Raw genomic sequence first — 23,921 nt, forward strand, 5'->3', positions numbered from 1 at the left:
GAAGGAGACGGCCTGCATGGCTGGTCCAGGTTCTCGGCAGTACCAGGCAGGTGATCCGGTATTTGTGAAGTTAAGGGCGACCCGCACTGGCCGGCACACATTGGTGAACTCCCAGAGGGACCTGAGAAGCCTCCAGCAAAGGAGTATCCTGTGTTCTTTTTTGGGAACCAGGACTCTGCATTTCTGGACAAAGCGCCCTTTTCCCATATAGCGACTTTGGAAAGCCCATAAACGAAAAGGATTTAATGAAGGATTGCGGGAAACAGAAAATAACCCGGCACCCCGGCCACACTCTGCGCACACCTGGCATTCCCTTTCCCCGGGTCTGACAGGTCGTTGGGGCGACCAAGGATGACCTCCAAGAGGACGGCCTGCATGGCGAGTCCAGGTTCTCAGCAGTACCAGGCAGGTGATCCGGTATTTGTGAAGTTAAGGGCGACCCACACTGGCCAGCACACATTGGTGAACTCCCAGAGGGAGCTGAGAAGCCTCCAGCAAAGGAGTATCCCGTGTGTTGTTTTTTTCGGACCCATGAATGTGCATTTCTGGACCAAAATCCCTTTTCCCATATAATGACTAAAGAAACAACTTTGGAAAGTCCAGGAAACAAAAAGGATTTCATGAAGGATTGTGGGAAATGCAAAATAACCTGGGAGTAAATTTCACTGGATACTGCGTAATTCAACAACAGAGCTCTTCAGAAAGTGAGGGAGAAGGCGGGAACACCGCAGATGCAAGCAGCAAGTAAACACGGGATACAAGCAAAGAACATGGAAAACGCAAAAGAAAGAATGAAAACACTGCCTCCAAAGGGAAACAGTCCTACCCTTTCATGAAACCTCTATACAGTCCCGGAAGTCTCCAGGATGAGGAAGACAAGGACTGCAAAGAGAAAAACAAAAGCACCGCGGAGGGGTAACAGGCTAGCAAAGTCACACAACTTCAGACCTGTAGAAAACCAGCCCAGGGAACTAACCACCCTGGAGAACGCTGTATGTTTAGAGAAACCACAGAAAGGTTGTGCACTTGCTTGTCTCTTATTGTCCGATTCGATAGGAACCAACACGGTCCTTGTCGTCTCTGAATTAACCCCAGTTGGCCTGGACTGATTAACGTAGCCCTTCTGTGTTTTGAGAATGAAAGAAAGAAAAAAAAAAAAGACATTTTTACCCGTGTTTAAGTCATTGGTATAGGGCGGTGGCGTGGGGCAGGCCTTGATTTTCCGGTCCCGCTGTACCCCGTGCATGCCCTGCGCCCATCTGGCATTCCCCCTTTCCCTTTCGTCAACCAGCATCTTCGGAGCAACCAAGGATGACCTGAAGGGGAGCGGCCTGCATGGCGAGTCCAGGGCCTCGGCAGTACAAGGCGGGTCCTGTGGTGGCTGCTAAACCTAGGGCGACCCGCACTGGCCAGCACACATTGGTGAACTCCCAGAGGGAGCTGAGAAGCCTCCAGCAAAGGAGTATCCTGTGTTCTTTTTTTGGGAACCAGGACTCTGCATTTCTGGACCAAAAGCCCTTTTCCCATATAGCAACTAAAAAGACAACTTTGCAAAGCCCAGCAAACGAAAAGGATTTAATGAAGGATTGTGGGAAACAGAAAGTAACCCGACACCCCGGGCACACTCTGCGCCCACCTGGCATTCCTTCTTTTCCCGGAGTCAGAAAGCTTATTTGGGGTGACCAAGAATGGCCATGGAAGGGGCGGCCTGCATGGCTGGTCCAGGGCCTCGAAAGTACAAAGCAGGTCCTCTGGTGGCTGATAAACCTAGGGCGACCCACACTGGCCAGCACACTTTGGTGAACTCCCAGAGGGAGCCGAGAAGCCTCCAGCAAAGCAGTATCCTGTGTTCTTTTTTTAGGACCCAGGACTCTGCATTTCCGGACAAAGCACCCTTTTCCCATATAGTGACTTTGGAAAGCCCATAAACGAAAAGGATTTAATGAAGGATTGTGGGAAACAGAAAATAACCTGGCATCCCGGGCACACTCTGAGCCCTTCTGGCATTCCCTCTTTCCCCCGGGTCTGACAGGTCGTTGTGGCAACCAAGGATGACCTGGAAGGAGACGGCCTGCATGGCTGGTCCAGGTTCTCGGCAGTACCAGGCAGGTGATCCGGTATTTGTGAAGTTAAGGGCGACCCACACTGGCCAGCACACATTGGTGAACTCCCAGAGGGACCTGAGAAGCCTCCAACAAAGGAGTATCCTGTGTTCTTTTTTGGGAACCAGGACTCTGCATTTCTGGATCAAAAGCCCTTTTCCCATATAGTGACTTTGGAAAATCCAGCAAACGAAAAGGATTTAATGAAGGATTGTGGGAAATACAAAATAACCCGGTACCCCGGGCACACTCTGCGCCCACCTGGCATTCCCTCTTTTCCCTGAGTCAGAAAGCATCTTTGGGGCGAACAAGGATGACCTTGAAGGGGACGGCCTGCAGGGCGAGTCCAGGGCCTCGGCAGTACAAGGCAGGTCCTCTGGTCGCTGCTAAACCTCGGGCGACCCACACTGGCCAGCACACTTTGGTGAACTCCCAGAGGGACCTGAGAAGCCTCCAACAAAGGAGTATCCTGTGTTCTTTTTTGGGAACCAGGACTCTGCATTTCTGGACAAAGCGCCCTTTTCCCATATAGCGACTTTGGAAAGTCCATAAACGAAAAGGATTTAATGAAGGATTGTGGGAAACAAAAATAACCCGGCACCCCGGCCACACTCTGCGCACACCTGGCATTCCCTTTCCCCGGGTCTGACAGGTCGTTGGGGCGACCAAGGATGACCTCGAAGAGGACGGCCTGCATGGCGAGTCCAGGTTCTCAGCAGTACCAGGCAGGTGATCCGGTATTTGTGAAGTTAAGGGCGACCCACACTGGCCAGCACACATTGGTGAACTCCCAGAGGGAGCTGAGAAGCCTCCAGCAAAGGAGTATCCCCGTGTGTTGTTTTTTTCGGACCCATGAATGTGCATTTCTGGACCAAAACCCTTTTCCCATATAATGACTAAAAAAACAACTTTGGAAAGTCCAGGAAACAAAAAGGATTTCATGAAGGATTGTGGGAAATGCAAAATAACCTGGGAGTAAATTTCACTGGATACTGCGTAATTCAACAACAGAGCTCTTCAGAAAGTGAGGGAGAAGGCGGGAACACCGCAGATGCAAGCAGCAAGTAAACACGGGATACAAGCAAAGAACATGGAAAACGCAAAAGAAAGAATGAAAACACTGCCTCCAAAGGGAAACAGTCCTACCCTTTCATGAAACCTCTATACAGTCCCGGAAGTCTCCAGGATGAGGAAGACAAGGACTGCAAAGAGAACAACAAAAGCACCGCGGAGCGGTAACAGGCTAGCAAAGTCACACAACTTCAGACCTGTAGAAAACCAGCCCAGGGAACTAACCACCCTGGAGAACGCTGTATGTTTAAAGAAACCACAGAAAGGTTGTGCACTTGCTTGTCTCTTATTCTCAGATTCGATAGGAACCAACACGGTCCTTGTCGTCTCTGAATTAACCCCAGTTGGCCTGGACTGATTAACGTAGCCCTTCTGTGTTTTGAGAATGAAAGAAAGGAAAAAAAAAGACATTTTTACCCGTGTTTAAGTCATTGGTATAGGGCGGTGGCGTGGGGCAGGCCTTGATTTTCCGGTCCCGCTGTACCCCGTGCATGCCCTGCGCCCATCTGGCATTCCCCCTTTCCCTTTCGTCAACCAGCATCTTCAGAGCAACCAAGGATGACCTGAAGGGGAGCGGCCTGCATGGCGAGTCCAGGGCCTCGGCAGTACAAGGCGGGTCCTCTGCTCGCTGCTAAACCTAGGGCGACCCGCACTGGCCAGCACACATTGGTGAACTCCCAGAGGGAGCTGAGAAGCCTCCAGCAAAGGAGTATCCTGTGTTCTTTTTTGGGAACCAGGACTCTGCATTTCTGGACCAAAAGCCCTTTTCCCATATAGCAACTAAAAAGACAACTTTGCAAAGCCCAGCAAACGAAAAGGATTTAATGAAGGATTGTGGGAAACAGAAAGTAAGCCGACACCCCGGGCACACTCTGCGCCCACCTGGCATTCCTTCTTTTCCCGGAGTCAGAAAGCTTATTTGGGGTGACCAAGAATGGCCATGGAAGGGGCGGCCTGCATGGCTGGTCCAGGGCCTCGGAAGTACAAAGCAGGTCCTCTGGTGGCTGATAAACCTAGGGCGACCCACACTGGCCAGCACACTTTGGTGAACTCCCAGAGGGAGCCGAGAAGCCTCCAGCAAAGCAGTATCCTGTGTTCTTTTTTTAGGACCCAGGACTCTGCATTTCCGGACAAAGCACCCTTTTCCCATATAGTGACTTTGGAAAGCCCATAAACGAAAAGGATTTAATGAAGGATTGTGGGAAACAGAAAATAACCTGGCATCCCGGGCACACTCTGAGCCCTTCTGGCATTCCCTCTTTCCCCCGGGTCTGACAGGTCGTTGTGGCAACCAAGGATGACCTGGAAGGAGACGGCCTGCATGGCTGGTCCAGGTTCTCGGCAGTACCAGGCAGGTGATCCGGTATTTGTGAAGTTAAGGGCGACCCACACTGGCCAGCACACATTGGTGAACTCCCAGAGGGACCTGAGAAGCCTCCAACAAAGGAGTATCCTGTGTTCTTTTTTGGGAACTAGGACTCTGCATTTCTGGATCAAAAGCCCTTTTCCCATATAGTGACTTTGGAAAGTCCAGGAAACAAAAAGGATTTCATGAAGGATTGTGGGAAATACAAAATAACCCGGTACCCCGGGCACACTCTGCGCCCACCTGGCATTCCCTCTTTTCCCTGAGTCAGAAAGCATCTTTGGGGCGAACAAGGATGACCTTGAAGGGGACGGCCTGCAGGGCGAGTCCAGGGCCTCGGCAGTACAAGGCAGGTCCTCTGGTCGCTGCTAAACCTCGGGCGACCCACACTGGCCAGCACACTTTGGTGAACTCCCAGAGGGACCTGAGAAGCCTCCAACAAAGGAGTATCCTGTGTTCTTTTTTGGGAACCAGGACTCTGCATTTCTGGACAAAGCGCCCTTTTCCCATATAGCGACTTTGGAAAGTCCATAAACGAAAAGGATTTAATGAAGGATTGTGGGAAACAAAAATAACCCGGCACCCCGGCCACACTCTGCGCACACCTGGCATTCCCTTTCCCCGGGTCTGACTGGTCGTTGGGGCGACCAAGGATGACCTCCAAGAGGACGGCCTGCATGGCGAGTCCAGGTTCTCAGCAGTACCAGGCAGGTGATCCGGTATTTGTGAAGTTAAGGGCGACCCACACTGGCCAGCACACATTGGTGAACTCCCAGAGGGAGCTGAGAAGCCTCCAGCAAAGGAGTATCCCGTGTGTTGTTTTTTTCGGACCCATGAATGTGCATTTCTGGAACAAAATCCCTTTTCCCATATAATGACTAAAAAAACAACTTTGGAAAGTCCAGGAAACAAAAAGGATTTCATGAAGGATTGTGGGAAATGCAAAATAACCTGGGAGTAAATTTCACTGGATACTGCGTAATTCAACAACAGAGCTCTTCAGAAAGTGAGGGAGAAGGCGGGAACACCGCAGATGCAAGCAGCAAGTAAACACGGGATACAAGCAAAGAACATGGAAAACGCAAAAGAAAGAATGAAAACACTGCCTCCAAAGGGAAACAGTCCTACCCTTTCATGAAACCTCTATACAGTCCCGGAAGTCTCCAGGATGAGGAAGACAAGGACTGCAAAGAGAAAAACAAAAGCACCGCGGAGGGGTAACAGGCTAGCAAAGTCACACAACTTCAGACCTGTAGAAAACCAGCCCAGGGAACTAACCACCCTGGAGAACGCTGTATGTTTAGAGAAACCACAAAAAGGTTGTGCACTTGCTTGTCTCTTATTCTCAGATTCGATAGGAACCAACACGGTCCTTGTCGTCTCTGAATTAACCCCAGTTGGCCTGGACTGATTAACGTAGCCCTTCTGTGTTTTGAGAATGAAAGAAAGAAAAAAAAAAAGACATTTTTACCCGTGTTTAAGTCATTGGTATAGGGCGGTGGCGTGGGGCAGGCCTTGATTTTCCGGTCCCGCTGTACCCCGTGCATGCCCTGCGCCCATCTGGCATTCCCCCTTTCCCTTTCGTCAACCAGCATCTTCGGAGCAACCAAGGATGACCTGAAGGGGAGCGGCCTGCATGGCGAGTCCAGGGCCTCGGCAGTACAAGGCGGGTCCTCTGCTCGCTGCTAAACCTAGGGCGACCCGCACTGGCCAGCACACATTGGTGAACTCCCAGAGGGAGCTGAGAAGCCTCCAGCAAAGGAGTATCCTGTGTTCTTTTTTTGGGAACCAGGACTCTGCATTTCTGGACCAAAAGCCCTTTTCCCATATAGCAACTAAAAAGACAACTTTGCAAAGCCCAGCAAACGAAAAGGATTTAATGAAGGATTGTGGGAAACAGAAAGTAAGCCGACACCCCGGGCACACTCTGCGCCCACCTGGCATTCCTTCTTTTCCCGGAGTCAGAAAGCTTATTTGGGGTGACCAAGAATGGCCATGGAAGGGGCGGCCTGCATGGCTGGTCCAGGGCCTCGGAAGTACAAAGCAGGTCCTCTGGTGGCTGATAAACCTAGGGCGACCCACACTGGCCAGCACACTTTGGTGAACTCCCAGAGGGAGCCGAGAAGCCTCCAGCAAAGCAGTATCCTGTGTTCTTTTTTTAGGACCCAGGACTCTGCATTTCCGGACAAAGCACCCTTTTCCCATATAGTGACTTTGGAAAGCCCATAAACGAAAAGGATTTAATGAAGGATTGTGGGAAACAGAAAATAACCTGGCATCCCGGGCACACTCTGAGCCCTTCTGGCATTCCCTCTTTCCCCCGGGTCTGACAGGTCGTTGTGGCAACCAAGGATGACCTGGAAGGAGACGGCCTGCATGGCTGGTCCAGGTTCTCGGCAGTACCAGGCAGGTGATCCGGTATTTGTGAAGTTAAGGGCGACCCACACTGGCCAGCACACATTGGTGAACTCCCAGAGGGACCTGAGAAGCCTCCAACAAAGGAGTATCCTGTGTTCTTTTTTGGGAACCAGGACTCTGCATTTCTGGATCAAAAGCCCTTTTCCCATATAGTGACTTTGGAAAATCCAGCAAACGAAAAGGATTTCATGAAGGATTGTGGGAAATACAAAATAACCCGGTACCCCGGGCACACTCTGCGCCCACCTGGCATTCCTTCTTTTCCCGGAGTCAGAAAGCATCTTTGGGGCGAACAAGGATGACCTTGAAGGGGACGGCCTGCAGGGCGAGTCCAGGGCCTCGGCAGTACAAGGCAGGTCCTCTGGTCGCTGCTAAACCTCGGGCGACCCACACTGGCCAGCACACTTTGGTGAACTCCCAGAGGGACCTGAGAAGCCTCCAACAAAGGAGTATCCTGTGTTCTTTTTTGGGAACCAGGACTCTGCATTTCTGGACAAAGCGCCCTTTTCCCATATAGCGACTTTGGAAAGTCCATAAACGAAAAGGATTTAATGAAGGATTGTGGGAAACAAAAATAACCCGGCACCCCGGCCACACTCTGCGCACACCTGGCATTCCCTTTCCCCGGGTCTGACAGGTCGTTGGGGCGACCAAGGATGACCTCCAAGAGGACGGCCTGCATGGCGAGTCCAGGTTCTCAGCAGTACCAGGCAGGTGATCCGGTATTTGTGAAGTTAAGGGCGACCCACACTGGCCAGCACACATTGGTGAACTCCCAGAGGGAGCTGAGAAGCCTCCAGCAAAGGAGTATCCCCGTGTGTTGTTTTTTTCGGACCCATGAATGTGCATTTCTGGACCAAAATCCCTTTTCCCATATAATGACTAAAAAAACAACTTTGGAAAGTCCAGGAAACAAAAAGGATTTCATGAAGGATTGTGGGAAATGCAAAATAACCTGGGAGTAAATTTCACTGGATACTGCGTAATTCAACAACAGAGCTCTTCAGAAAGTGAGGGAGAAGGCGGGAACACCGCAGATGCAAGCAGCAAGTAAACACGGGATACAAGCAAAGAACATGGAAAACGCAAAAGAAAGAATGAAAACACTGCCTCCAAAGGGAAACAGTCCTACCCTTTCATGAATCCTCTATACAGTCCCGGAAGTCTCCAGGATGAGGAAGACAAGGACTGCAAAGAGAAAAACAAAAGCACCGCGGAGCAGTAACAGGCTAGCAAAGTCACACAACTTCAGACCTGTAGAAAACCAGCCCAGGGAACTAACCACCCTGGAGAACGCTGTATGTTTAAAGAAACCACAGAAAGGTTGTGCACTTGCTTGTCTCTTATTCTCAGATTCGATAGGAACCAACACGGTCCTTGTCGTCTCGGAATTAACCCCAGTTGGCCTGGACTGATTAACGTAGCCCTTCTGTGTTTTGAGAATGAAAGAAAGGAAAAAAAAAGACATTTTTACCCGTGTTTAAGTCATTGGTATAGGGCGGTGGCGTGGGGCAGGCCTTGATTTTCCGGTCCCGCTGTACCCCGTGCATGCCCTGCGCCCATCTGGCATTCCCCCTTTCCCTTTCGTCAACCAGCATCTTCGGAGCAACCAAGGATGACCTGAAGGGGAGCGGCCTGCATGGCGAGTCCAGGTCCTCGGCTGTACAAGGCGGGTCCTCTGGTCGCTGCTAAACCTAGGGCGACCCGCACTGGCCAGCACACATTGGTGAACTCCCAGAGGGAGCTGAGAAGCCTCCAGCAAAGGAGTATCCTGTGTTCTTTTTTTGGGAACCAGGACTCTGCATTTCTGGACCAAAAGCCCTTTTCCCATATAGCAACTAAAAAGACAACTTTGCAAAGCCCAGCAAACAAAAAGGATTTAATGAAGGATTGTGGGAAACAGAAAGTAACCCGACACCCTGGGCACACTCTGCGCCCACCTGGCATTCCTTCTTTTCCCGGAGTCAGAAAGCTTATTTGGGGTGACCAAGAATGGCCATGGAAGGGGCGGCCTGCATGGCTGGTCCAGGGCCTCGAAAGTACAAAGCAGGTCCTCTGGTGGCTGATAAACCTAGGGCGACCCACACTGGCCAGCACACTTTGGTGAACTCCCAGAGGGAGCCGAGAAGCCTCCAGCAAAGCAGTATCCTGTGTTCTTTTTTTAGGACCCAGGACTCTGCATTTCTGGACAAAGCGCCCTTTTCCCATATAGTGACTTTGGAAAGCCCATAAACGAAAAGGATTTAATGAAGGATTGTGGGAAACAGAAAATAACCTGGCATCCCGGGCACACTCTGAGCCCTTCTGGCATTCCCTCTTTCCCCCGGGTCTGACAGGTCGTTGTGGCAACCAAGCATGACCTGGAAGGAGACGGCCTGCATGGCTGGTCCAGGTTCTCGGCAGTACCAGGCAGGTGATCCGGTGTTTGTGAAGTTAAGGGCGACCCACACTGGCCAGCACACATTGGTGAACTCCCAGAGGGAGCTGAGAAGCCTCCAGCAAAGGAGTATCCCGTGTGTTGTTTTTTTCGGACCCATGAATGTGCATTTCTGGACCAATATCCCTTTTCCCATATAATGACTAAAAAAACAACTTTGGAAAGTCCAGGAAACAAAAAGGATTTCATGAAGGATTGTGGGAAATGCAAAATAACCTGGGAGTAAATTTCACTGGATACTGCGTAATTCAACAACAGAGCTCTTCAGAAAGTGAGGGAGAAGGCGGGAACACCGCAGATGCAAGCAGCAAGTAAACACGGGATACAAGCAAAGAACATGGAAAACGCAAAAGAAAGAATGAAAACACTGCCTCCAAAGGGAAACAGTCCTACCCTTTCATGAAACCTCTATGCAGTCCCGGAAGTCTCCAGGATGAGGAAGACAAGGACTGCAAAGAGAAAAACAAAAGCACCGCGGAGGGGTAACAGGCTAGCAAAGTCACACAACTTCAGACCTGTAGAAAACCAGCCCAGGGAACTAACCACCCTGGAGAACGCTGTATGTTTAGAGAAACCACAGAAAGGTTGTGCACTTGCTTGTCTCTTATTCTCAGATTCGATAGGAACCAACACGGTCCTTGTCGTCTCTGAATTAACCCCAGTTGGCCTGGACTGATTAACGTAGCCCTTCTGTGTTTTGAGAATGAAAGAAAGAAAAAAAAAAAGACATTTTTACCCGTGTTTAAGTCATTGGTATAGGGCGGTGGCGTGGGGCAGGCCTTGATTTTCCGGTCCCGCTGTACCCCGTGCATGCCCTGCGCCCATCTGGCATTCCCCCTTTCCCTTTCGTCAACCAGCATCTTCGGAGCAACCAAGGATGACCTGAAGGGGAGCGGCCTGCATGGCGAGTCCAGGGCCTCGGCAGTACAAGGCGGGTCCTCTGGTGGCTGCTAAACCTAGGGCGACCCGCACTGGCCAGCACACATTGGTGAACTCCCAGAGGGAGCTGAGAAGCCTCCAGCAAAGGAGTATCCTGTGTTCTTTTTTTGGGAACCAGGACTCTGCATTTCTGGACCAAAAGCCCTTTTCCCATATAGCAACTAAAAAGACAACTTTGCAAAGCCCAGCAAACGAAAAGGATTTAATGAAGGATTGTGGGAAACAGAAAGTAAGCCGACACCCCGGGCACACTCTGCGCCCACCTGGCATTCCTTCTTTTCCCGGAGTCAGAAAGCTTATTTGGGGTGACCAAGAATGGCCATGGAAGGGGCGGCCTGCATGGCTGGTCCAGTGCCTCGAAAGTACAAAGCAGGTCCTCTGGTGGCTGATAAACCTAGGGCGACCCACACTGGCCAGCACACTTTGGTGAACTCCCAGAGGGAGCCGAGAAGCCTCCAGCAAAGCAGTATCCTGTGTTCTTTTTTTTGGACCCAGGACTCTGCATTTCCGGACAAAGCACCCTTTTCCCATATAGTGACTTTGGAAAGCCCATAAACGAAAAGGATTTAATGAAGGATTGTGGGAAACAGAAAATAACCTGGCATCCCGGGCACACTCTGAGCCCTTCTGGCATTCCCTCTTTCCCCCGGGTCTGACAGGTCGTTGTGGCAACCAAGGATGACCTGGAAGGAGACGGCCTGCATGGCTGGTCCAGGTTCTCGGCAGTACCAGGCAGGTGATCCGGTATTTGTGAAGTTAAGGGCGACCCACACTGGCCAGCACACATTGGTGAACTCCCAGAGGGACCTGAGAAGCCTCCAACAAAGGAGTATCCTGTGTTCTTTTTTGGGAACCAGGACTCTGCATTTCTGGATCAAAAGCCCTTTTCCCATATAGTGACTTTGGAAAATCCAGCAAACGAAAAGGATTTCATGAAGGATTGTGGGAAATACAAAATAACCCGGTACCCCGGGCACACTCTGCGCCCACCTGGCATTCCCTCTTTTCCCTGAGTCAGAAAGCATCTTTGGGGCGAACAAGGATGACCTTGAAGGGGACGGCCTGCAGGGCGAGTCCAGGGCCTCGGCAGTACAAGGCAGGTCCTCTGGTCGCTGCTAAACCTCGGGCGACCCACACTGGCCAGCACACTTTGGTGAACTCCCAGAGGGACCTGAGAAGCCTCCAACAAAGGAGTATCCTGTGTTCTTTTTTGGGAACCAGGACTCTGCATTTCTGGACAAAGCGCCCTTTTCCCATATAGCGACTTTGGAAAGTCCATAAACGAAAAGGATTTAATGAAGGATTGTGGGAAACAAAAATAACCCGGCACCCCGGCCACACTCTGCGCACACCTGGCATTCCCTTTCCCCGGGTCTGACAGGTCGTTGGGGCGACCAAGGATGACCTCGAAGAGGACGGCCTGCATGGCGAGTCCAGGTTCTCAGCAGTACCAGGCAGGTGATCCGGTATTTGTGAAGTTAAGGGCGACCCACACTGGCCAGCACACATTGGTGAACTCCCAGAGGGAGCTGAGAAGCCTCCAGCAAAGGAGTATCCCCGTGTGTTGTTTTTTTCGGACCCATGAATGTGCATTTCTGGACCAAAATCCCTTTTCCCATATAATGACTAAAAAAACAACTTTGGAAAGTCCAGGAAACAAAAAGGATTTCATGAAGGATTGTGGGAAATGCAAAATAACCTGGGAGTAAATTTCACTGGATACTGCGTAATTCAACAACAGAGCTCTTCAGAAAGTGAGGGAGAAGGCGGGAACACCGCAGATGCAAGCAGCAAGTAAACACGGGATACAAGCAAAGAACATGGAAAACGCAAAAGAAAGAATGAAAACACTGCCTCCAAAGGGAAACAGTCCTACCCTTTCATGAAACCTCTATACAGTCCCGGAAGTCTCCAGGATGAGGAAGACAAGGACTGCAAAGAGAAAAACAAAAGCACCGCGGAGGGGTAACAGGCTAGCAAAGTCACACAACTTCAGACCTGTAGAAAACCAGCCCAGGGAACTAACCACCCTGGAGAACGCTGTATGTTTAGAGAAACCACAGAAAGGTTGTGCACTTGCTTGTCTCTTATTCTCAGATTCGATAGGAACCAACACGGTCCTTGTCGTCTCTGAATTAACCCCAGTTGGCCTGGACTGATTAACGTAGCCCTTCTGTGTTTTGAGAATGAAAGAAAGAAAAAAAAAAAGACATTTTTACCCGTGTTTAAGTCATTGGTATAGGGCGGTGGCGTGGGGCAGGCCTTGATTTTCCGGTCCCGCTGTACCCCGTGCATGCCCTGCGCCCATCTGGCATTCCCCCTTTCCCTTTCGTCAACCAGCATCTTCGGAGCAACCAAGGATGACCTGAAGGGGAGCGGCCTGCATGGCGAGTCCAGGGCCTCGGCAGTACAAGGCGGGTCCTCTGGTGGCTGCTAAACCTAGGGCGACCCGCACTGGCCAGCACACATTGGTGAACTCCCAGAGGGAGCTGAGAAGCCTCCAGCAAAGGAGTATCCTGTGTTCTTTTTTTGGGAACCAGGACTCTGCATTTCTGGACCAAAAGCCCTTTTCCCATATAGCAACTAAAAAGACAACTTTGCAAAGCCCAGCAAACGAAAAGGATTTAATGAAGGATTGTGGGAAACAGAAAGTAAGCCGACACCCCGGGCACACTCTGCGCCCACCTGGCATTCCTTCTTTTCCCGGAGTCAGAAAGCTTATTTGGGGTGACCAAGAATGGCCATGGAAGGGGCGGCCTGCATGGCTGGTCCAGGGCCTCGAAAGTACAAAGCAGGTCCTCTGGTGGCTGATAAACCTAGGGCGACCCACACTGGCCAGCACACTTTGGTGAACTCCCAGAGGGAGCCGAGAAGCCTCCAGCAAAGCAGTATCCTGTGTTCTTTTTTTAGGACCCAGGACTCTGCATTTCCGGACAAAGCACCCTTTGCCCATATAGTGACTTTGGAAAGCCCATAAACGAAAAGGATTTAATGAAGGATTGTGGGAAACAGAAAATAACCTGGCATCCCGGGCACACTCTGAGCCCTTCTGGCATTCCCTCTTTCCCCCGGGTCTGACAGGTCGTTGTGGCAACCAAGGATGACCTGGAAGGAGACGGCCTGCATGGCTGGTCCAGGTTCTCGGCAGTACCAGGCAGGTGATCCGGTATTTGTGAAGTTAAGGGCGACCCACACTGGCCGGCACACATTGGTGAACTCCCAGAGGGACCTGAGAAGCCTCCAGCAAAGGAGTATCCTGTGTTCTTTTTTGGGAACCAGGACTCTGCATTTCTGGACAAAGCGCCCTTTTCCCATATAGCGACTTTGGAAAGCCCATAAACGAAAAGGATTTAATGAAGGATTGTGGGAAACAGAAAATAACCCGGCACCCCGGCCACACTCTGCGCACACCTGGCATTCCCTTTCCCCGGGTCTGACAGGTCGTTGGGGCGACCAAGGATGACCTCCAAGAGGACGGCCTGCATGGCGAGTCCAGGTTCTCAGCAGTACCAGGCAGGTGATCCGGTATTTGTGAAGTTAAGGGCGACCCACACTGGCCAGCACACATTGGTGAACTCCCAGAGGGAGCTGAGAAGCCTCCAGCAAAGGAGTATCCCGTGTGTTGTTTTTTTCGGACCCATGAATGTGCATTTCTGGACCAAAATCCCTTTTCCCATATAATGACTAAAGAAACAACTTTGGAAAGTCCAGGAAACAAAAAGGATTTCATGAAGGATTGTGGGAAATGCAAAATAACCTGGGAGTAAATTTGACTGGATACTGCGTAATTCAACAACAGAGCTCTTCAGAAAGTGAGGGAGAAGGCGGGAACACCGCAGATGCAAGCAGCAAGTAAACACGGGATACAAGCAAAGAACATGGAAAACGCAAAAGAAAGAATGAAACACTGCCTCCAAAGGGAAACAGTCCTACCCTTTCATGAAACCTCTATACAGTCCCGGAAGTCTCCAGGATGAGGAAGACAAGGACTGCAAAGAGAAAAACAAAAGCACCGCGGAGGGGTAACAGGCTAGCAAAGTCACACAACTTCAGACCTGTAGAAAACCAGCCCAGGGAACTAACCACCCTGGAGAACGCTGTATGTTTAGAGAAACCACAGAAAGGTTGTGCACTTGCTTGTCTCTTATTCTCAGATTCGATAGGAACCAACACGGTCCTTGTCGTCTCTGAATTAACCCCAGTTGGCCTGGACTGATTAACGTAGCCCTTCTGTGTTTTGAGAATGAAAGAAAAAAAAAAAAAAAAGACATTTTTACCCGTGTTTAAGTCATTGGTATAGGGCGGTGGCGTGGGGCAGGCCTTGATTTTCCGGTCCCGCTGCACCCCGTGCATGCCCTGCGCCCATCTGGCATTCCCCCTTTCCCTTTCGTCAACCAGCATCTTCGGAGCAACCAAGGATGACCTGAAGGGGAGCGGCCTGCATGGCGAGTCCAGGGCCTGGGCAGTACAAGGCGGGTCCTCTGCTCGCTGCTAAACCTAGGGCGACCCGCACTGGCCAGCACACATTGGTGAACTCCCAGAGGGAGCTGAGAAGCCTCCAGCAAAGGAGTATCCTGTGTTCTTTTTTTGGGAACCAGGACTCTGCATTTCTGGACCAAAAGCCCTTTTCCCATATAGCGACTAAAAAGACAACTTTGCAAAGCCCAGCAAACGAAAATGATTTAATGAAGGACTGTGGGAAACAGAAAGTAACCCGACACCCCGGGCACACTCTGCGCCCACGTGGCATTCCTTCTTTTCCCGGAGTCAGAAAGCTTATTTGGGGTGACCAAGAATGGCCATGGAAGGGGCGGCCTGCATGGCTGGTCCAGGGCCTCGGAAGTACAAAGCAGGTCCTCTGGTGGCTGATAAACCTAGGGCGACCCACACTGGCCAGCACACTTTGGTGAACTCCCAGAGGGAGCCGAGAAGTCTCCAGCAAAGCAGTATCCTGTGTTCTTTTTTTAGGACCCAGGACTCTGCATTTCTGGACAAAGCGCCCTTTTCCCATATAGTGACTTTGGAAAGCCCATAAACGAAAAGGATTTAATGAAGGATTGTGGGAAACAGAAAATAACCTGGCATCCCGGGCACACTCTGAGCCCTTCTGGCATTCCCTCTTTCCCCCGGGTCTGACAGGTCGTTGTGGCAACCAAGGATGACCTGGAAGGAGACGGCCTGCATGGCTGGTCCAGGTTCTCGGCAGTACCAGGCAGGTGATCCGGTATTTGTGAAGTTAAGGGCGACCCGCACTGGCCGGCACACATTGGTGAACTCCCAGAGGGAGCTGAGAAGCCTCCAGCAAAGGAGTATCCTGTGTTCTTTTTTGGGAACCAGGACTCTGCATTTCTGGACAAAGCGCCCTTTTCCCATATAGCGACTTTGGAAAGCCCATAAACGAAAAGGATTTAATGAAGGATTGTGGGAAACAGAAAATAACCCGGCACCCCGGCCACACTCTGCGCACACCTGGCATTCCCTTTCCCCGGGTCTGACAGGTCGTTGGGGCGACCAAGGATGACCTCCAAGAGGACGGCCTGCATGGCGAGTCCAGGTTCTCAGCAGTACCAGGCAGGTGATCCGGTATTTGTGAAGTTAAGGGCGACCCACACTGGCCAGCACACATTGGTGAACTCCCAGAGGGAGCTGAGAAGCCTCCAGCAAAGGAGTATCCCGTGTGTTGTTTTTTTCGGACCCATGAATGTGCATTTCTGGACCAAAATCCCTTTTCCCATATAATGACTAAAGAAACAACTTTGGAAAGTCCAGGAAACAAAAAGGATTTCATGAAGGATTGTGGGAAATGCAAAATAACCTGGGAGTAAATTTGACTGGATACTGCGTAATTCAACAACAGAGCTCTTCAGAAAGTGAGGGAGAAGGCGGGAACACCGCAGATGCAAGCAGCAAGTAAACACGGGATACAAGCAAAGAACATGGAAAACGCAAAAGAAAGAATGAAAACACTGCCTCCAAAGGGAAACAGTCCTACCCTTTCATGAAACCTCTATACAGTCCCGGAAGTCTCCAGGATGAGGAAGACAAGGACTGCAAAGAGAAAAACAAAAGCACCGCGGAGGGGTAACAGGCTAGCAAAGTCACACAACTTCAGACCTGTAGAAAACCAGCCCAGGGAACTAACCACCCTGGAGAACGCTGTATGTTTAGAGAAACCACAGAAAGGTTGTGCACTTGCTTGTCTCTTATTCTCAGATTCGATAGGAACCAACACGGTCCTTGTCGTCTCTGAATTAACCCCAGTTGGCCTGGACTGATTAACGTAGCCCTTCTGTGTTTTGAGAATGAAAGAAAGAAAAAAAAAAGACATTTTTACCCGTGTTTAAGTCATTGGTATAGGGCGGTGGCGTGGGGCAGGCCTTGATTTTCCGGTCCCGCTGTACCCCGTGCATGCCCTGCGCCCATCTGGCATTCCCCCTTTCCCTTTCGTCAACCAGCATCTTCGGAGCAACCAAGGATGACCTGAAGGGGAGCGGCCTGCATGGCGAGTCCAGGGCCTCGGCAGTACAAGGCGGGTCCTGTGGTGGCTGCTATACCTAGGGCGACCCTCACTGGCCAGCACACATTGGTGAACTCCCAGAGGGAGCTGAGAAGCCTCCAGCAAAGGAGTATCCTGTGTTCTTTTTTTGGGAACCAGGACTCTGCATTTCTGGACCAAAAGCCCTTTTCCCATATAGCAACTAAAAAGACAACTTTGCAAAGGCCAGCAAACGAAAAGGATTTAATGAAGGACTGTGGGAAACAGAAAGTAACCCGACACCCCGGGCACACTCTGCGCCCACCTGGCATTCCTTCTTTTCCCGGAGTCAGAAAGCTTATTTGGGGTGACCAAGAATGGCCATGGAAGGGGCGGCCTGCATGGCTAGTCCAGGGCCTCGGAAGTACAAAGCAGGTCCTCTGGTGGCTGATAAACCTAGGGCGACCCACACTGGCCAGCACACTTTGGTGAACTCCCAGAGGGAGCCGAGAAGCCTCCAGCAAAGCAGTATCCTGTGTTCCTTTTTTAGGACCCAGGACTCTGCATTTCTGGACAAAGCGCCCTTTTCCCATATAGTGACTTTGGAAAGCCCATAAACGAAAAGGATTTAATGAAGGATTGTGGGAAACAGAAAATAACCTGGCATCCCGGGCACACTCTGAGCCCTTCTGGCATTCCCTCTTTCCCCCGGGTCTGACAGGTCGTTGTGGCAACCAAGGATGACCTGGAAGGAGACGGCCTGCATGGCTGGTCCAGGTTCTCGGCAGTACCAGGCAGGTGATCCGGTATTTGTGAAGTTAAGGGCGACCCGCACTGGCCGGCACACATTGGTGAACTCCCAGAGGGAGCTGAGAAGCCTCCAGCAAAGGAGTATCCTGTGTTCTTTTTTGGGAACCAGGACTCTGCATTTCTGGACAAAGCGCCCTTTTCCCATATAGCGACTTTGGAAAGCCCATAAACGAAAAGGATTTAATGAAGGATTGTGGGAAACAGAAAATAACCCGGCACCCCGGCCACACTCTGCGCACACCTGGCATTCCCTTTCCCCGGGTCTGACAGGTCGTTGGGGCGACCAAGGATGACCTCCAAGAGGACGGCCTGCATGGCGAGTCCAGGTTCTCAGCAGTACCAGGCAGGTGATCCGGTATTTGTGAAGTTAAGGGCGACCCACACTGGCCAGCACACATTGGTGAACTCCCAGAGGGAGCTGAGAAGCCTCCAGCAAAGGAGTATCCCGTGTGTTGTTTTTTTCGGACCCATGAATGTGCATTTCTGGACCAAAATCCCTTTTCCCATATAATGACTAAAGAAACAACTTTGGAAAGTCCAGGAAACAAAAAGGATTTCATGAAGGATTGTGGGAAATGCAAAATAACCTGGGAGTAAATTTGACTGGATACTGCGTAATTCAACAACAGAGCTCTTCAGAAAGTGAGGGAGAAGGCGGGAACACCGCAGATGCAAGCAGCAAGTAAACACGGGATACAAGCAAAGAACATGGAAAACGCAAAAGAAAGAATGAAAACACTGCCTCCAAAGGGAAACAGTCCTACCCTTTCATGAAACCTCTATACAGTCCCGGAAGTCTCCAGGATGAGGAAGACAAGGACTGCAAAGAGAAAAACAAAAGCACCGCGGAGGGGTAACAGGCTAGCAAAGTCACACAACTTCAGACCTGTAGAAAACCAGCCCAGGGAACTAACCACCCTGGAGAACGCTGTATGTTTAGAGAAACCACAGAAAGGTTGTGCACTTGCTTGTCTCTTATTCTCAGATTCGATAGGAACCAACACGGTCCTTGTCGTCTCTGAATTAACCCCAGTTGGCCTGGACTGATTAACGTAGCCCTTCTGTGTTTTGAGAATGAAAGAAAGAAAAAAAAAAGACATTTTTACCCGTGTTTAAGTCATTGGTATAGGGCGGTGGCGTGGGGCAGGCCTTGATTTTCCGGTCCCGCTGTACCCCGTGCATGCCCTGCGCCCATCTGGCATTCCCCCTTTCCCTTTCGTCAACCAGCATCTTCGGAGCAACCAAGGATGACCTGAAGGGGAGCGGCCTGCATGGCGAGTCCAGGGCCTCGGCAGTACAAGGCGGGTCCTGTGGTGGCTGCTATACCTAGGGCGACCCTCACTGGCCAGCACACATTGGTGAACTCCCAGAGGGAGCTGAGAAGCCTCCAGCAAAGGAGTATCCTGTGTTCTTTTTTTGGGAACCAGGACTCTGCATTTCTGGACCAAAAGCCCTTTTCCCATATAGCGACTAAAAAGACAACTTTGCAAAGGCCAGCAAACGAAAAGGATTTAATGAAGGACTGTGGGAAACAGAAAGTAACCCGACACCCCGGGCACACTCTGCGCCCACCTGGCATTCCTTCTTTTCCCGGAGTCAGAAAGCTTATTTGGGGTGACCAAGAATGGCCATGGAAGGGGCGGCCTGCATGGCTGGTCCAGGGCCTCGGAAGTACAAAGCAGGTCCTCTGGTGGCTGATAAACCTAGGGCGACCCACACTGGCCAGCACACTTTGGTGAACTCCCAGAGGGAGCCGAGAAGCCTCCAGCAAAGCAGTATCCTGTGTTCTTTTTTTAGGACCCCGGACTCTGCATTTCTGGACAAAGCGCCATTTTCCCATATAGTGACTTTGGAAAGCCCATAAACGAAAAGGATTTAATGAAGGATTGTGGGAAACAGAAAATAACCCGGCACCCCGGCCACACTCTGCGCACACCTGGCATTCCCTTTCCCCGGGTCTGACAGGTCGTTGGGGCGACCAAGGATGACCTCTAAGAGGACGGCCTGCATGTCCAGTCCAGGTTCTCAGCAGTACCAGGCAGGTGATCCGGTATTTGTGAAGTTAAGGGCGACCCACACTGGCCAGCACACATTGGTGAACTCCCAGAGGGAGCTGAGAAGCCTCCAGCAAAGGAGTATCCCGTGTGTTGTTTTTTTCGGACCCATGAATGTGCATTTCTGGACCAAAATCCCTTTTCCCATATAATGACTAAAGAAACAACTTTGGAAAGTCCAGGAAACAAAAAGGATTTCATGAAGGATTGTGGGAAATGCAAAATAACCTGGGAGTAAATTTGACTGGATACTGCGTAATTCAACAACAGAGCTCTTCAGAAAGTGAGGGAGAAGGCGGGAACACCGCAGATGCAAGCAGCAAGTAAACACGGGATACAAGCAAAGAACATGGAAAACGCAAAAGAAAGAATGAAAACACTGCCTCCAAAGGGAAACAGTCCTACCCTTTCATGAAACCTCTATACAGTCCCGGAAGTCTCCAGGATGAGGAAGACAAGGACTGCAAAGAGAAAAACAAAAGCACCGCGGAGGGGTAACAGGCTAGCAAAGTCACACAACTTCAGACCTGTAGAAAACCAGCCCAGGGAACTAACCACCCTGGAGAACGCTGTATGTTTAGAGAAACCACAGAAAGGTTGTGCACTTGCTTGTCTCTTATTCTCAGATTCGATAGGAACCAACACGGTCCTTGTCGTCTCTGAATTAACCCCAGTTGGCCTGGACTGATTAACGTAGCCCTTCTGTGTTTTGAGAATGAAAGAAAAAAAAAAAAAAAAGACATTTTTACCCGTGTTTAAGTCATTGGTATAGGGCGGTGGCGTGGGGCAGGCCTTGATTTTCCGGTCCCGCTGCACCCCGTGCATGCCCTGCGCCCATCTGGCATTCCCCCTTTCCCTTTCGTCAACCAGCATCTTCGGAGCAACCAAGGATGACCTGAAGGGGAGCGGCCTGCATGGCGAGTCCAGGGCCTGGGCAGTACAAGGCGGGTCCTCTGCTCGCTGCTAAACCTAGGGCGACCCGCACTGGCCAGCACACATTGGTGAACTCCCAGAGGGAGCTGAGAAGCCTCCAGCAAAGGAGTATCCTGTGTTCTTTTTTTGGGAACCAGGACTCTGCATTTCTGGACCAAAAGCCCTTTTCCCATATAGCGACTAAAAAGACAACTTTGCAAAGCCCAGCAAACGAAAAGGATTTAATGAAGGATTGTGGGAAACAGAAAGTAACCCGACACCCCGGGCACACTCTGCGCCCACCTGGCATTCCTTCTTTTCCCGGAGTCAGAAAGCTTATTTGTGGTGACCAAGAATGGCCATGGAAGGGGCGGCCTGCATGGCTGGTCCAGGGCCTCGGAAGTACAAAGCAGGTCCTCTGGTGGCTGATAAACCTAGGGCGACCCACACTGGCCAGCACACTTTGGTGAACTCCCAGAGGGAGCCGAGAAGCCTCCAGCAAAGCAGTATCCTGTGTTCTTTTTTTAGGACCCAGGACTCTGCATTTCTGGACAAAGCGCCCTTTTCCCATATAGCGACTTTGGAAAGCCCATAAACGAAAAGGATTTAATGAAGGATTGTGGGAAATAGAAAATAACCTGGCATCCCGGGCACACTCTGAGCCCTTCTGGCATTCCCTCTTTCCCCCGGGTCTGACAGGTCGTTGTGGCAACCAAGGATGACCTGGAAGGAGACGGCCTGCATGGCTGGTCCAGGTTCTCGGCAGTACCAGGCAGGTGATCCGGTATTTGTGAAGTTAAGGGCGACCCACACTGGCCGGCACACATTGGTGAACTCCCAGAGGGACCTGAGAAGCCTCCAACAAAGCAGTATCCTGTGTTCTTTTTTGGGAACCAGGACTCTGCATTTCTGGACAAAGCGCCCTTTTCCCATATAGCGACTTTGGAAAGCCCATAAACGAAAAGGATTTAATGAAGGATTGTGGGAAACAGAAAATAACCCGGCACCCCGGCCACACTCTGCGCACACCTGGCATTCCCTTTCCCCGGGTCTGACAGGTCGTTGGGGCGACCAAGGATGACCTCCAAGAGGACGGCCTGCATGGCGAGTCCAGGTTCTCAGCAGTGCCAGGCAGGTGATCCGGTATTTGTGAAGTTAACGGCGACCCACACTGGCCAGCACACATTGGTGAACTCCCAGAGGGAGCTGAGAAGCCTCCAGCAAAGGAGTATCCCGTGTGTTGTTTTTTTCGGACCCATGAATGTGCATTTCTGGACCAAAATCCCTTTTCCCATATAATGACTAAAGAAACAACTTTGGAAAGTCCAGGAAACAAAAAGGATTTCATGAAGGATTGTGGGAAATGCAAAATAACCTGGGAGTAAATTTGACTGGATACTGCGTAATTCAACAACAGAGCTCTTCAGAAAGTGAGGGAGAAGGCGGGAACACCGCAGATGCAAGCAGCAAGTAAACACGGGATACAAGCAAAGAACATGGAAAACGCAAAAGAAAGAATGAAAACACTGCCTCCAAAGGGAAACAGTCCTACCCTTTCATGAAACCTCTATACAGTCCCGGAAGTCTCCAGGATGAGGAAGACAAGGACTGCAAAGAGAAAAACAAAAGCACCGCGGAGGGGTAACAGGCTAGCAAAGTCACACAACTTCAGACCTGTAGAAAACCAGCCCAGGGAACTAACCACCCTGGAGAACGCTGTATGTTTAGAGAAACCACAGAAAGGTTGTGCACTTGCTTGTCTCTTATTCTCAGATTCGATAGGAACCAACACGGTCCTTGTCGTCTCTGAATTAACCCCAGTTGGCCTGGACTGATTAACGTAGCCCTTCTGTGTTTTGAGAATGAAAGAAAGAAAAAAAAAAGACATTTTTACCGTGTTTAAGTCATTGGTATAGGGCGGTGGCGTGGGGCAGGCCTTGATTTTCCGGTCCCGCTGTACCCCGTGCATGCCCTGTGCCCATCTGGCATTCCCCCTTTCCCTTTCGTCAACCAGCATCTTCGGAGCAACCAAGGATGACCTAAAGGGGAGCGGCCTGCATGGCGAGTCCAGGGCCTCGGCAGTACAAGGCGGGTCCTCTGCTCGCTGCTAAACCTAGAGCGACCCGCACTGGCCAGCACACATTGGTGAACTCCCAGAGGGAGCTGAGAAGCCTCCAGCAAAGGAGTATCCTGTGTTCTTTTTTTGGGAACCAGGACTCTGCATTTCTGGACCAAAAGCCCTTTTCCCATATAGCGACTAAAAAGACAACTTTGCAAAGCCCAGCAAACGAAAAGGATTTAATGAAGGATTGTGGGAAACAGAAAGTAACCCGACACCCCGGGCACACTCTGCGCCCACCTGGCATTCCTTCTTTTCCCGGAGTCAGAAAGCTTATTTGGGGTGACCAAGAATGGCCATGGAAGGGGCGGCCTGCATGGCTGGTCCAGGGCCTCGGAAGTACAAAGCAGGTCCTCTGGTGGCTGATAAACCTAGGGCGACCCACACTGGCCAGCACACTTTGGTGAACTCCCAGAGGGAGCCGAGAAGTCTCCAGCAAAGCAGTATCCTGTGTTCTTTTTTTAGGACCCAGGACTCTGCATTTCTGGACAAAGCGCCCTTTTCCCATATAGTGACTTTGGAAAGCCCATAAACGAAAAGGATTTAATGAAGGATTGTGGGAAACAGAAAATAACCTGGCATCCCGGGCACACTCTGAGCCCTTCTGGCATTCCCTCTTTCCCCCGGGTCTGACAGGTCGTTGTGGCAACCAAGGATGACCTGGAAGGAGACGGCCTGCATGGCTGGTCCAGGTTCTCGGCAGTACCAGGCAGGTGATCCGGTATTTGTGAAGTTAAGGGCGACCCGCACTGGCCGGCACACATTGGTGAACTCCCAGAGGGACCTGAGAAGCCTCCAGCAAAGGAGTATCCTGTGTTCTTTTTTGGGAACCAGGACTCTGCATTTCTGGACAAAGCGCCCTTTTCCCATATAGCGACTTTGGAAAGCCCATAAACGAAAAGGATTTAATGAAGGATTGTGGGAAACAGAAAATAACCCGGCACCCCGGCCACACTCTGCGCACACCTGGCATTCCCTCTTTGCCCTGAGTCAGAAAGCATCTTTGGGGCGAACAAGGATGACCTTGAAGGGGACGGCCTGCAGGGCGAGTCCAGGGCCTCGGCAGTACAAGGCAGGTCCTCTGGTCGCTGCTAAACCTCGGGCGACCCACACTGGCCAGCACACTTTGGTGAACTCCCAGAGGGACCTGAGAAGCCTCCAACAAAGGAGTATCCTGTGTTCTTTTTTGGGAACCAGGACTCTGCATTTCTGGACAAA

General features: G+C 51.0%; 2 pseudogenes across 2 annotated transcripts; both read left to right on the forward strand.

Moving 5' to 3' along the window:
• The first annotated feature begins 13,792 nt into the window (after positions 1–13,792).
• On the forward strand, positions 13,793–14,359 carry LOC308239498 (hepatoma-derived growth factor-related protein 3-like; annotated as a pseudogene). The gene has a single exon. The product of its transcript is annotated as a hepatoma-derived growth factor-related protein 3-like (transcript).
• A 3,548-nt stretch (positions 14,360–17,907) lies between these two features.
• Positions 17,908–18,475, forward strand: LOC308239499 (hepatoma-derived growth factor-related protein 3-like; annotated as a pseudogene). Its single transcript has one exon. The product of its transcript is annotated as a hepatoma-derived growth factor-related protein 3-like (transcript).
• Positions 18,476–23,921: the final 5,446 nt, after the last annotated feature.

This window comes from Plecotus auritus, assembly GCF_963455305.1.
Source record: "Plecotus auritus genome assembly, chromosome: X".
Taxonomy (NCBI): Eukaryota; Metazoa; Chordata; class Mammalia; order Chiroptera; family Vespertilionidae; genus Plecotus; species Plecotus auritus.